Source organism: Eubalaena glacialis, chromosome 20, assembly GCF_028564815.1.
Source record: "Eubalaena glacialis isolate mEubGla1 chromosome 20, mEubGla1.1.hap2.+ XY, whole genome shotgun sequence".
Taxonomy (NCBI): domain Eukaryota; kingdom Metazoa; phylum Chordata; class Mammalia; order Artiodactyla; family Balaenidae; genus Eubalaena; species Eubalaena glacialis.
Window position 1 is genome coordinate 23,455,012 of NC_083735.1, and position 15,642 is coordinate 23,470,653.

At 33.9% G+C, this 15,642-nt stretch overlaps 1 protein-coding gene across 1 annotated transcript in view; it reads left to right on the top strand.

Moving 5' to 3' along the window:
• The window catches only part of TNKS (tankyrase), a 179,374-nt gene that overhangs the window by 28,640 nt on the left and 135,092 nt on the right, over nt 1-15,642 (top strand). The window lies entirely within an intron of this gene.

The window sequence follows — 15,642 nt, forward strand, 5'->3', positions numbered from 1 at the left end:
CTTTAAAGATACAGAGGCGGTGCCATTATTAAGATTTTCTCCCTCTTCATAGCCATCTCTTCCAACCTCAAATATATTTTTTAGTTTTCCTCAAATTATTGCATTGCCTGACAAAACTTCTTTATCCCATTCTCTGTCATTATCCTTTGTCACTTCACCATCCATTGATGTGACCCTTTGGACACCCTATCCTTTTTGATCTTTGACATCTTCCATTTTCACTTGATTTACCCATTTCCTCCTATGTCTCTCACTAAAACAGCCATGTCCTAGAATAAGTCATTTCATAAAACTAACCCAAAAAGCTTGAACTTACCACATATTCTCTGACCACTAAACATCTTAAGTTACTTGTGATAAGTTACCAAGTGATAACAATTATTGAACTTGACATGTATTCTTACCTAATCTGCTAGACCTTCAACTTCCCTACTTTCATCCTTTCTTGCTTCACTTTGTCATATCCATTGGATTTTTCTGTCATTAGTTATAGAATTTTATACAGTTTTTACCTTCTTGGAATATTATCCCTTTTAGGCTTCAGTGTTCTATTTTCCTACCTGTACCTCTCTGAATTTTTCATTCTATCAGTGCTTTTAATACCTTATTGAAATTAATATTCCTCTCCTCCTCCTAAATCCACCTCCCAAAAGTATATAATGAAAATGCTCCTTTTATCTACGTTCATTTATTGGTTTTTGAGTGTCAGTTATAAATTGAGGTTTAGTTTCAGACAACCCATTTCCTACCATAAAAATACTAAAATTCATTCCATAACTAAAAATATAAATATATACCTCTATAAACATTAGAATATAAAACCAAACTCTTAATAATAAAGCTATATTATAAATATTCCTTTTGGGTCATTTTCCTGCACGGGCAGAATTGAATGAGGCCTTTCTAATTCTGAGTGCAGTGATATTTGTATCTAAACTACATACTTTGTTTTCCTAAATCTCCCACAGGCAAGCATAGGCATTCTTTATTGCCCAAAGAACTTTTAAGTACAAAATTAACTTTTTTGAATATTTTTATTGATGATTGTGATTCTGATATTATAGATTCTCCTCTTGAAGTGATCAAACCATTTTTTTTTCCACTGAAAACTACTGATGTCTTACTTTATCCATTAAAAATTGCAAAGGAGCATGTCTTTGCTGATGTTGTGTGCTTTGGAGATGTAGATTTGTTTCATCCAGTTGTGGATTCAAAAGGCTTTACACGTCATAAGTCAGCACGTCACACTTTATCTTCAGTTCCATTGATCATAGTAGAATTGGTCACCATTTTGTTGATGATGATCAATAAGATTGTGTGGGACTCATTATAAGGACATAAATGTGTTTGATATTTGGGTGGGAGTTGAAGTTAAGCTTTTAGCTCTTAACCTCTTATGAGTTGACATTGGCTAGGATGGTCTAGGAAACCAGGCTAGGATGGTCTAGGAAACCATCAATTGTACACTATAGAGTCTAAGGTCTAAATAATAACAGAATATTCACAGAATTATAAAATATTTATTAAATTAAATAGAAAATACATTTCTCATCTATTTCTCATACAACTGAATCTATAAATCTTTGCATAATGGGTCAATAAAACTAAGAAAGCCTCCTGTATGTTGTCTTGGCTAGATTGTTGTGTTGCCCTTGCTAGATTGCTGTGTTTCCCAGTAAACCACAGATCTTAAAAAATCATATTGCTTTATTATATTTGACTCTTTAGAACTCTTTACATAATAAGGGGCATTTATTATGTATTTTTAACTTTTATTTTGAAATATAGATTCACAGGAAGTTGCAAAAATAGTACAAGAAGATCCATGTATCCTTCACCCAGTTTTCCCCAGTGGTTACATCTTATGGAATCATAATACAGTATCAGAAGTAGGAAACTAGTGTTGGTACAATGTGTATAGTTCTATGCCATTAATCACACGTTGAGATTCTGCATGTTGAGATTCATGCAGCTACTACTGCAGTCAAGATACAGAACATGTTATCAGACTCCCCCAAAGATCCCCCTCATTCTACTTATTTATAGCCTACTTTTATAATGACCTACTCCCCATCCCACATCCTTAACCCCTGGCAACCACTAGTATGTTCTCATGTGTATAATTTTGCCATTTTGAGAATTTTATATAAATGGAATCATACAGTATATAATTTTTTGAGATTGGCTTTTTTTTTTTTTTTTCACTTGACCTTCCAGATTTTTTTTTAAATTGCTGATTATTATGCCATGGTGTTGATGTACCATAGTTTAGCCATTCACCAATTGAAGAACATTTTGGTTGTTTCTACTTTTTGGCTATTACAAATAAAGCTCCTGTGAACATTTGCGTACAGGTTTTTATGTGGAGATGAGTTTTCTTTTCTCTAGATAAATGCTCTGGAGTGTGATTGCTGGGTAATACAGTAAGTATATGTTTAGCTTTTTAAAGAAACTGTCATGGTATTTTCCAGTGTGTTACATGATTTTTCATTCCTAACAGCAATGTGTGAGAGATCTAGTTTCTCTGCATCCTCGCCAGGATTTGGTATTGTCACTATCTTTTATTTTAGCTGTCCTAATAGCTCAACAATGTTTTAATTTACACTTCCCTAATGGCTAGTGATGTTTCACGTGCTATTGCCATCTGTATATCCTCTTTGGTAAAATGCCTTTTCATGTCTTTTGCCCTTTTTCTTGAAATGGAGTAGGATGTGTATTATCTGGGATGCTTTTAGTTGCAAATAACAGAATACCTCATCAATAATCGCTTAAACAATAAAATCTTATTGACTCAAATGATAGAAAGTCTGCACGAGGTTACAGGATTGACTCAGGAGTTTCAACTATCTGTAAAGAACAGGCAAACATGTTAGCTTTTCCCTCTTGGTTTGAAGGTGATAGCAGTAGCTCCAAGCGTCATATTCTCACATCAACATCCAAAGCAGGAAAGGAGGAGGTAAAAAAAGGGCTTTTTCTACTTAAGATTTTTTTTTAAGAAGAAAAATCTTTCCCAGAAAACTTCCTCTTAAGAGCCCATTTTTCAGAAGTAGGTTACATGTTCACCCCCTGCAGTAACCACTGGCAAACAGGAATGAGATTATCAGAATTAGGACCAATCATGATTTATCCCCTACATCTGGGCACCTTGCTGCCCAAATAAAATTGGATTTTTTTAAGTAGTAAGAAGAGGAAATAAGTTTGAGTGGATGATTAATGATGTTTCCACAGAAGGATAAAACAAGTAAGATATAAGACTTATTAGTAACATGCCTAGCAGTGGGATTGCTGGGTGGAATGTTAAGTGTATGTTGAATTTTACAAGAGCTGCATTTCCCTGATGGCTGAATGTGTTGAGCATATTTTTATGTACATATTGATCATTCATGTGTATTCTTTTGTGAGGTCTCTGTTCAGATCTTTTGACTTTTTTTCCTTATTATTCCCGAGTTTTGAGAATTCTTTTTTGTGTTATGGATATAGACCTGTGTTGGATTTATATATTGTGAATCCTTTCTCCCAATCTGTGCTTTGCCCTTCATTTTCTTAATGGTGTCTTTAGGCAAGCAAAAGTTTTCAATTTTGGTTGAAGTCCAATTTGTCAATTAAAATAGAAAAAGTATTTGGTGTCTGCCCAGCACTGGAATAATAAGGTGAGGTATCTAATAGACAATTATTCTTAGGTTAAACACAGTTTATAGTGAAATAAGATCATAGTTTTAATTATCAATACATTGCAGAAATTCAGGAAAGCAGGTTTTGGTTTAAGGGTCTCTGCTTGAAGTGCTTTATGATAACTTAGGATACACTTTTAAAAATTAAAATGAAAGAATTAGGTACCCCATAATGAAAAATTGAATGTATTATGTGGCTCATTTTTAAGATTTAAAAGTCAGGTGGACCTTGTTTAATTAGAAAATAATTATCCAAAATATGCATGGTTATTTCTGTGATAACATTGTTTGCCCCTACTATTTGGAAGTATATTTCTAGAATCTAGGGAAATAGGTTATTTTTAATAACTTGTTGCCTGAAATCTTTCTGTGAAGGAAGACATTAATTGTAATACTTAAACTTTTTCTTTTTTTTTCTTTTTGGTTTGTGCTATCCCTTGGCTCTTCTGAGATCAAAAGACACACACAGATGTTCTTTGAGTTGTTTCTTCATGTCACTGGCTTTGGTCATAGTTTTTCATATTCCCGCAATATTGAGACAGGAATTATAAGCAGTTTAAGTAGTTCAAAGACAGTCTTTATAGTTCTGGTGTAGTCTTAACCTCTAGTTCTCATTGGCATCTCGGAGTAGAGTAGCCGTCTGTCCACTCAATAGTATATTTCCTTTCCTTTTTTTTTTTTTTTTCCCAACAAAATGTGAGTTGGGAGCCAAATATAAACTTCGGAGCACAAGTGTTAAGGACCAGAGTACCGTTTACCATATTTTATTTTTTCCTACCTTTGTTATTTAGGGATCACATTTTCACATAGAGTCCTCTTCAGCCTGGGTCTATGAGTGAGGGAACTCCCCTGCTGTCACTTTCCAACCTGTAGCAGAAGCAAGGAATGAACTTATTTTACTAATAAGCCTTTGAGATTATGGAGAACATTGTTACTGGCCATAACCTAGACTACCCTGACTGACTACACTCTATTTATGAAATTGAATTCCTAAGTAAACAATAAAGAAATGGTTAAGAAGAATGATTTATTTGGTTGCCATCACAGAGAAAAATATCTTGGAGCTGATCCCCAAGTGAATCAGGGTCATAAACACAGTTCAAAATGCTTTCCTACTTAATAATTAGCATATACAAGTGGTATGTGCATAGTGATGAATTAAACTAAAATTGTTGTAATCAAAATATATTTGCTTTCTAATGCAGCTGTAGGGTCAAGTGACAGTCTCTTAAACTGAATCAGGTAAGGTGTCAATTTGAGCATGCTTCAGATCAGTTAGTGTCTTGTTATATGCTCCTTTGGTATTCTGCTTAGATTGTACTTGGTTCTTCTTGGCTGATTCTATTGTTAGTTTTCTGTGGTAAGGAACTAACAATAATTGTCTCATTTATTCTTGTATTCTTGTTGCCTATAGCTGGTATCTAATTGTATACTCAAGAAATGTGTGTGGAATGACAGAGCAATTCACAGGAAGATGGCTAGGTTCTCTCTGGCTTTTTTAAATTACTTTGTGTTAATGTGGATAAGGAAGTTGAGTAATTTTCTACTTCTTCTTGATTAGGTGGTATTTTGAGATTCTTTTATTTTAAAGTAATGTGAATTTGCAGCATGTCAGACAATCCTATATTTATATACAAGTATAAAACGTATAGTCAGATATAAATTATGTTTAGATAATCTACCATTTGTCAAATCGTCAATCTTCATTAAGGGTGGGTTGTTGAATATTGGTTCTGAGCATGCATTGACTTCTGGTTATGGATTTTCTATAAGGAATGGGCAGTCATACACTTTTTGTTGTTACTTGTAGATTAAACCCATGAGTTCTCCTGTCATGAACTGAAGAGTTGAGACGGGGGGGGAGAAGAAAGAAAAAGGTGATGTTGGTACATTTACCAAAAATTGCTTTGGTTACATGATACATAATACAGTGTTTTCCCTTGAGGCAGCCCAAAGTACCTAACCAAACAATTTCACTAATATTTATATCCTATGCATGAAGCAGATGATTCAAATTACCTACCATTTTACTAGTGAAGAAAGGAGAAAGCTGTTACTTTGCCACGGTCTGTAGAGCTGATATAAAGTTGTTATAATAAGAAATGTTTTCTTGACTAAGAACAGAAAGTTCTCTCTGCTTAGTGAGATTTATTTGAGTGTATTTTAAGCATAAAAAACTAATTTCATTCTTTAAATGTGCCAAACAAATCCTTCTTTATTCTTAGTTCAGCTTTTTAGACCATCTAATATTTAACAAATTTAAAGTGGTAATTTTACCTTGCTTTAAAAACAAAAACAAAAACAAAATCTTAAGATAATCTATTTACTAAAGCTTAGACTGTTATTATTATAACCCACTCCTAAAGTAGTATCTCTTTCATAATTTCCAGGTAACTCTATTTTATGTATCTTTTATCTAGAAAGATATATTTACTTTCCTTGTTCAAACTCTATTTTAAATTACCTTATCTACACACTCGTGTTTCTCTTTGGATCATATAAATCTTTCTCCTTTACTAAATTACCTGATCACTTCCATGTTCCTTTGATGAAAAGTCCTGGAACTTGGGAGTGGCATGGGATTGAGGGTGGGGGGAGGGAAGGGTGGGACTGCTTCTGGTACATTCTTGTCTTTTGTTATTTCAAATATAATATATTGAAGATGAACAGCTTTCTGGGTTTTGTCTTAACAGTAATATTAAAAGTAATAGATGTTCATTTTTAAAAAATTAGCAAGTACACTGATAATAATTGTCACACCTCATTTTCTGTCCATTTAGATTTATGGTAGCCAATAAATGAAAATCGGTTAAAATGTAAAAAAATAAAAATTTAATTCCTCAATTGTACTAGCCACATTTCAAGTGCTTAATAACCATATCTGGCTATTGGTTACCTTATCAGAGTGTGTAGATATTGAAATTGCCATCATTGTAGAACGTTCTATTGGATAGTGCTGTTATAGTCAGTGTACCTGTGTCCATAGTCCTTTCTACATAAAAATGAGATCATTCCACGCATGCTGTTTTCTTATTTTTTCACTTTGTGTTATGACCATATTTCGTTATCAGTGAATATTTTTGTCTAATCTCATTTTTAAAGGCAGTCAAGAATTATATAGAAATAACCGCTTTTTAAATCATTCACCTATATTAAGCCATTTAGAATATTTCTGATTTTTCACTATTTTATAAACAGTACTATAGAGACTATCATTTTCATTTATTACATATGTAAACCCTGATTACTTTAGGATAAACTACTGGAAAGCTAGAGCTTCTTAATAAGAATCAAAGAAATGTAGCTGCTGGAGTACTTGATTAGGGCTCTTGATTTAGTCTGTCACATTATCTATCCATATGCCATCCATAAATGAGCTAGGTTAAGAAAAGTCATTTCCCACACCTTCCTTACTCTTTGCAAAAATTCATTGAAAATTCAGTGACGTCTTGAGAATTTGCTTCACTTGCTCTTGTTTCATTATTCTCTCTCTTCCCTTTTCCTGCCAGAATACTTCCCTTTGGCATTTTTAACGTTACTTTTCCATATAAAAACTGAATTGGGATCTTTTAAACAAGTCTCAATGTAGCATTTTCATAAAAAGTAAAAAAAGGCAAAATTCCATACTTTTATCCTTAAAAAGGAGAAGAGCCAAAAATGATAGCAATTTTTCCTTTCTGAAATAATCCCTGCTGACACTGAGCACCATTATCTTGATGACTTGCCCACTTATGTTCAACTTCATTCAAGAAGGTTAGAGTGTTTATGCATTTACCTGATATATTTGGGATTACTTTAGTAGGCATTCTGGTTAATGGTGTTAAATATATATTGATATATTTATATAGAGAGTTTGATATTGTTCATTGTATTTTATTAAAATTCCCAGAATGAATGCCTTTATTCTCCTAAGCACTTAAGAAATAGATCAAAGATGCTTAAATTAGGGGGAAAAAGGTCAAGTAACAAGAACAAAAAAACAACCAAAAAAACACCTCATACATTTTAAAAAGTGCTGTAATGCTTTGCTTACTGCTCAAGACTGTTAAATTAATTAATTATATGTTTGCATTTACTTTTAGATTAAACATGATTTTCCAAAACAGTCTATGGATTTCAGTGAGATGCATGGCTTAAGTTTGGTGTTGTATGAAAGTGGTATTTGAGGCAAATGGCTCATGTAACCAGTGGGTTCTCTTTACATGGTTATCGTGTTATCTGAAACGCGTGTATATTAAAACTGTGTCCTTGCTTTGTACAGTTCCCTGGTAACTGAGATTTCAGAGGGAGGCCCAGATTGGAGATAAAGACTTATGGAGTCCTTCTCACTCCCCATTTTCAGCTGACCAAACTAGAAATTTGTTAAGTATAATAATTGCAGTTTCAGGCTTTTAAAAAAATGTTATGTATTTTTGTTTTTTTAGTTCTTCAATTATTTAAATCTGCTAATTCTCTTTTTTTAAATGGGGGTGGGTGTTAGACTTTTCATCTGTAAACAGAATCCAGGATTAAGAATGTAACCTTATTGTGAGTTGTTTCATATTCTGCCCTCAGGTGTGACAGTACAGATAAGACATTCAGAAATCCCACAGTGTGTCCAAATATATGTTTATTTTGTGTCAAGCCTGAAAATTTCTATATTTGTTGTGGTACAAATAATCATGGTTACAGATAGAGGGCATATATTTCATTTTGCCTTTGAGGAGCACAATTTTGAGTGTTGATCTTTTGAAAGAATCTCTTGGACTTGAGTATGAGGATGGAGGGAACAAGAGCAGGTATTCTAGTGGGTCTCCTGGCTGTCTTGGTGTTATTGCAGAGTCTGGTTGCTTGCTTTCCCACAGGGGGTTGTTGGATGGTATTAGGAAGAGGACATTGGTCATTGGAGGAAGGTATTTAGGACAAACGCGTAGATGTGCCCTTTAGAATTCACATGAAGGAAAGAAAGCTTGAGTTACAGTTCTGCTGTGATCTTGGCTTCTACTTGTGTAGAATGATAAGGTAGAAATTAAATGCTTGGCTTTAGAATTAAGTATGAATTCCCCTTCACCACAAATAATTTAGTTGCTTTGAGCCTCAATTTCTCATTTATAGGGTAGGCATCAGACCTACTGCATCAGGTTGTTATGGAAAGTTAAATGAAATAATAAAGCAGGTAGAGCCTCAGCAAGTGCTTGTTTCCTTCCACTCTCTTTTCCCTTGGGTGGCAGCATATGGTGTTCTCAGAGATCATTTCTGTGTTCTGACACTCAGTAAAAACTTAATGACAGAAATGTGGCTTTTTGTTGCCTTCAGTGTGAATTAGTTTATGTCCTTTGTTTCATATTCATTGTTACTTTGTAAACTTGAATTATGATTTGATAAGACATGAAACTTTTTTAAAAATTGCAATTTATGCCTTTTAACTTAGCAGAGACATTGCAGATAGGATAATGGAAAATTATCGTAACGTAAACATTTTCCCCACAAATATTTCAATAGGAGTATGAAGTTCTAGTGATTTGCTATGACTAAGTAAAAAGCGTATGAAAGCTTGACAAATGCAAAGAGATGTGAACAATGATAATTTTTTAAAGGCAAATTAATTATGAGTAAATAGTTCTTCAAGCTGCTAGAGGGCATCATAATTGCTGTTTCTGAAAATTGCAGCCCTCTAGGAATGAGAGAAGGGAAAGAGCAAAGGAGGAACTCTGTTAAAAGAAAAAGGCATTCTTTTCCTCCTCACTGGGGGGGAAAGGAGCTCAGGTGGGATGTGAGAAACGTGATTGAATACTGTCATTAAGAATATCGCTCATAGGATAATTTATCAAAAACAAGCTACATTAAAAAAATTATTTGATATATTTCCCAAAGAATGATAACTTAACAGTTATGTTCTTTGCCTCCTTCAGGTTGAAAGTACAACAGTATATTGAGGTTCCAATCATTTGAATTCTTAGAGACATAGGAAAATAATAATTGTGATATTATTTCTTAAGAAACTAAAATTCAAAGCAGAATCAGAATATTATGGTACTGGCTCAACCCTGTGTTCCTTGTGAAAAATGTTTTCAAACATGTGACTTTAAACCTTGTATCTAGTAGCACTAAAACTGAATTGGTCTTAATATTTTATAATGGGGAAATTTGCCTGGAAATGCTAGTAAGTCCTTGAGGCCTTACTCGGCTCTTAACAATTTAGGGATGGACTCAGAAAGCGGGTGAAACTTCTCTCAGAGAGATTGGGAGGCACCTTTTTCATGTGGTTGCTGTCCCTAGAACTGTAAAAGTTCTGTCATCCTGTTATCAACTTATGTGGTCAGACTGTAATATCTACTTTGTTACTTATTAGTGTTTTATTTACATGACTCTAGTCAAGTATTAGAAAAAGTAATCTTCCCCTAAGTACAAGGAAGTATAAAACAATAATTGGGCACAAACGAATTCATTGTTCCTAGGGCTTTACCAGTTTGCTTTTATTTTAATCCAACTGGTATTTTTTTAGCACTCTCTGTGCACGGGATTCTGTTTTTGAAAGGCAGATGAAAAGGTCCTGATTGAAGGGATAGGGTGTTTATTGAGTCCCTATTGTGTGCTAAGAACCAAGCTAGGTTTATATATATTGTCTGAATTATGACAGCAGTCCTTGGAGGAAGGTAGTGAAAGAGGAAATTGAAATTGACAGAGGTGAAGTTACTTGCCTTAGGCCAGACAATTGCTAAGTAGAGAGCAGTATTCTCAAACCCAGGTTTGTCTGACTCCTAGACAGGACTTTCTTTTAGACTTGATTCTCTAGGGTTTCCAGGTAGAAAAGAGATATGCTTTGTTATAATCATTCTTATATTTGTTCTACTGCCTGCTTTATCTTATAATAAATTGTGGTTTGTGTAAGCAGATAATGCTGATTTCCCAGATGTATTCGGGCCTGCCTTAACTCCTTATTGCAAAAAGGATATAATTGAATTGGATATAAGAATCTGCTATATACACATACAGAATAATCTATACCTAAGTTACTCCATATGTAACGGGCCTTTTCAAAAATTGTTGGTCTTCTCTATTTATAGGAAATCTTGATAATGGGAGCAAAATTTAATTGGAGGATTCTTTTATTATTATAACGTTTCATGCCAAAGTTTGATCATAAAGAACTAGTCTCATGTAAATTCAGTAAAATTTTATTTACTTGGATTAGCTTTTTTGAGTAATTAAATATTTTCTAATGTCTTTAAAAAAATTCTTACATGCCCATGTGTACTATATGTTAGCCACCGTTCTAAGAGCTCCTCAAATATTTATTTGTTTTGTCCTCCTAATAACCCCATGAGTAGGTACTGTTATTATCTCCTGATTTACCGGTGAGGAAATGGAAATACAGAGAGGTGATGTCGCTTCCTGGGGTCCCAGAACGAGGAGGTGGCGGAACTGGGATTCTAACCCGTTCAGTCTGGTTCCAGAGGACCAACTCTTAGCTATGGTGTCTTGCCATTAGTAAGTGCAGCAGACTTAGGAGAGAATTTGATTTTTTTGACCTTATTTTAGCTCAGTGAACTATCTGCCTTTATGTGCCTCATTAGATGGAAACCCATTTGTAACTTTTTTCCATGTCCCTCACCAGGAAATAAGTAAGAATACATTTTTTTTCTAAGTTCAAAGGCACATAAAGGCAGATAGTTCCTTGAGGTAAAATTATGTATCACAAGTATGCTAGTCCCAGTTGTTGACGGAATTCTGAATTTTTGGTGACTTTTGTATGAAAGACAAAGACTAAAAAAAGTATGGTTAAAAACCTGGACTTTTACACACTAGAAAATTACTTCTTGACTATTTTACTTAAGACTTATTTCTTAGACTTATTTCTCAGCATTATCACAGATTCTAAATTAATGTATTTATTTTATATTGGAATTGTTTATTTAATGCTATACCATATTTAATGTTGTTTGCTTGATAAGAACTGCCCAATTTTTATTTCTCCATTGATTACAAATTAATTACTTTAAAGAGCAGCTTTAAGAGAAGTATTGTTTTGGCGAGCATACTTAAACAGCATGTGTAAAGATCATTTTTGTCTGAGGAGAAATATCTCTCTCATTATAAAAATAATATATATTTGTAATAAACATTAAAACACTGTAGAAATATGTAAAATAGAGACATTTTTGTAAAGATTCATTTACCACGTATAGCCATATCTACATAATACTTTAAATTTAAGATCTGTTGTTGCTGTAGATGCCCATTGAGAGCCGCCCATGTACTCTAGAACTAACGCCTCTTTCCCCATCACCATTGTTTTTATTGCCTCTTCCAGCTTCTCTGGCCAAGCTTTTGAAGTCCAGAACCAGATCTGAGACAAGCTGGAGCAAATTCTCTTTAATGAGAGTTTGGAATTAAGGTTCAGATAGTACAAGTATATGTATTGTCTGTTGCCGAGGGTGATGGCGATAAAGCTGGGAGACAGGGATAGGCAGCAGCAGGATAAATTTGGGGACATGTTTCTGCCTTTGCTTTTGATGAGATGCCTCTATTCTTCAATAAATTTTCATGTTGTTTAAGCCAGTTAAAGTAGTTTTTTCTCCCTTGTAATTAAAAAAAAAAAGCCCTCTACTTGATAAAGTCAGTACTCAAAGATATATTCATAAGTTACAGCATCTTAAAATTAAAAGAATCCTTAGAAATCATTTTTATTATCTACCATTTACTATTATTTGCTATTTTTAAAAACGTTTACTAGTTACTATTTTATTGATTTACTATTTGCTTATTTCCTATTATGTTATTAAACCACAGAAATCTTCCTTCAAATGAAATCTAATGCAGTAACCCAATATGTAAAAGTGTTGAGAGGGGAGAAGCATAGACCTTCATGTATTCCACCTCACAAAAGTTCACGTGTGTGTGTGTGAGTGTGAGTGAGGGGAGTAGGTGTGGGTCCTTAAGACCCTAAAGAGCAGTGGTTTTAGCCAGGAGCAGTTTTGCCCATTGAGGAGATATTTAGCAATATCTAGCGACATTTTTGGTTGTCACAGTGGGGGAGTGCTGTTTACATCTATTGGGTAGAGGTCAGGGGTGCTGTTAAACATCTTACAATGCCCAGGGCTACTCCCTACTGTTGCAAGTTCACGTTGCAAGACAAGCCAAGGCCAAAGCCAGGGCCTGACTAATTTGACTAGAAATGATGCCACAAGTGCCAGCTCCTTGTGGTCCTTGTACCATACAGCAAAAAGGATGACACTGAGAGAAAAAGGGCTGAATGACTGCAGCACAAGTTGTGGGGTCCTCTGTTGCTGAAGAGCCAATAGAAGGGGAGAGGAAGAAAGCCCCCTACCCTACTTCATCAGAAGTGGGAAGTGATGAGGGAAGGTAGAGAGGTGAGTGGAAGGTGGCCTCACAGTAGCTCCTTGCAAGTCTCTCATCTTTCATTTCCAGAGGTCACAAGGCATTTGCACCAAGACACAGATGAACTGTGATTCAAGTCTTTGCTTAGCATGTGAGGATGCTTGCAGAGTCTCCAGGGCACTATGGTGGAGCCATCACCCTACACCTGCAGTAAATAATTATCTGGTCCAAAATGTCAGTAGTTCACTCTGCTCTAGAGTAGTGCTGTTCAGTAGATATATAATGCCAGACATGAATGTAATTTAAATTTTTCTAATAGCCACATTAAAAAGAAACAGGTGATATTAATTTAATAATATATTACTTAAAGCAGCATGTCCAAAATATTATTTCAACATATAATGAGTATAAAACATTATTATGCTAAGTGAAATAAGTCAGAGAAAGACAAGTACTGTATGATATCACTTATATATGGAAATCTAAAAAATACAACAAACTAGTGAATATATCAAAAAAGAAGCAGACTCACAGATATAGAGAACGTAATAGTGGTTACCAGTGGGGAGGTGGGGGAGGTGCAATATAGGGGTGGGGCAGTGGGAGGGTGTTAAGATAGGCTCCAGGATATATTGTACAACCCAGGGAATAGAGCCAATATTTTGTAATGACTGTAAATGGGAAATAACCTTTAAAAATGGTATACAACATTAAAAAACATTATTAATGAAAAATTTTATATTTTTTTCAACTGGTTTCTGAAATCTAGTGTATATCTTCTACTTAAAGCACATCTCAATTCAAGCAAACTTTTCATCAGTAATACTTGATCTGTATTTAGATTTAATAAAATTTACAGTTGAAACAGTAGATTCACATATCTAAGGTGTTCAAAACATATTAAACATTTTCCAATAACTGAATCATGGACCAGTGTATCATGTATCAACTTAATATTTAAATTAATTAAAATTAAATATAATTAATAATTCAGATCATCAATCTCACTAGCCACATTTCAAAGACTCAATACTAACATACGGATAGTGGCTACTATATTGGACAGTGTAGCTCTAGGCACTAGAAAATCACTTAATCATCTTAATTTATGGCTAACCAGGCCAAGCTAAGACCACACAACCATTACTTCAAAACTTTTCTCCAGCTTGCTCGGACCTCTGTTCATTATATACCAGAATACCTGCTCTTAAATCTCCATTTCAGAGGAGCTTTATAAGTAGGGTCACATTAGGCTAGGCATTATATTATGAGGTTCTTGGAGGTTTCTCCAAAGGATATTAATTAAGATGAAAGAAACCTTCTTTACTCAGTGAGTGTCACTACTCATTCAGTGAAAAGATACCACTGAGCATCAAAAAAAAAATCAACATGAGTCTAGTTTATGTTGAGAGAAACTTACTGATTAGCATGAGTATGTTGACAGGGAATAGAACTGGTCACTCTTTCTGAGTCCCAAATTTAATTTGGTGTGTAGAACCAGTATTTATCTCCTGTGAATGTTAGAATTTGAAGGATTTAAATAGTTAGTTTATCTGGGAGTGGAAACTGCTGGTAAGAAGATGGATCTTAATAAAGGAAGAGATTCTAAAAAATATAAAGAGGAAATAAAATATTTTTAAAACAAAAAATTTTGCAAATGAAAATAAATATTAAATTTATATCAAAGAGTTTTCTTTGATTTGCCTAGTCAGACCTTGTATATCTTGGTTCTAGAGTAGTGTTTGTAGGAATGTATTTAAAGCTATTAACATTTATTTTAAAGTAATTTTTAAGGTATAACGTAATTTAATTGATGTTACCTAAATTAAATTTATCCCAAGAATAGGAATATGGGGTTTTAACCTTGTAAAAATATTGTTTTTTGCAGATATACATGGAAACAGATTTATAATTAAATCATTGCTTGACATCTGCTATATAGTATAACATACACTATAGTTAGGGTAGGTTCACAAATTATTTACCTCCGACGTATTACTCTATAAACTTATTGCTTTGTTTTGAATTATCAGCTATTTTTTCATAGTAGTTGTTCCTAATTTATATGTGTAATATTTTTTTCTGTATCATTGAGTTTATCCTGTTTGAGCTTCTTGAACGTATAAATTTGTGTCTTTTATTAGTTATGGGAAAATCTTAGGCATTATCTCTTCAGATATGTATGTGTTTCTTTTAAGACTGATTACAACATATTAGACCTTCTCACTCCATCCTTTGTCCATGATTATTTCTCCTTGCAGCATTCTTGGATCTGTTGACATGTTTTCCAGGTCAATAAATTTCTCTTCAGATTTATCTAATCTGCGATTAAACCCCTCTATTGAGCTTTTAAAAAATCAACTTTATTGAATTACAACATAAAATTAGTTTGAGAAAATGAAATAAAATGCATCCATTTTAAGTATATATATTGACGAGTTTTGACAAATGTATACGCCCGTGTAACCACTACCACAATTTAATAGAGCAGTTTTATCACTCTGAAAAGTTCTTTGGTGTCCATTGGCAGTCAGTTTTCTCTTCCCCTCCACCATCCCCAGGGAACAATTGATCTGTTTTCTGTCACTGTAGATTAGTTTTCTGTTCTAGAAATATGTTCTTTCCTGTGTGGCTCCTTTTGCTCAGCATG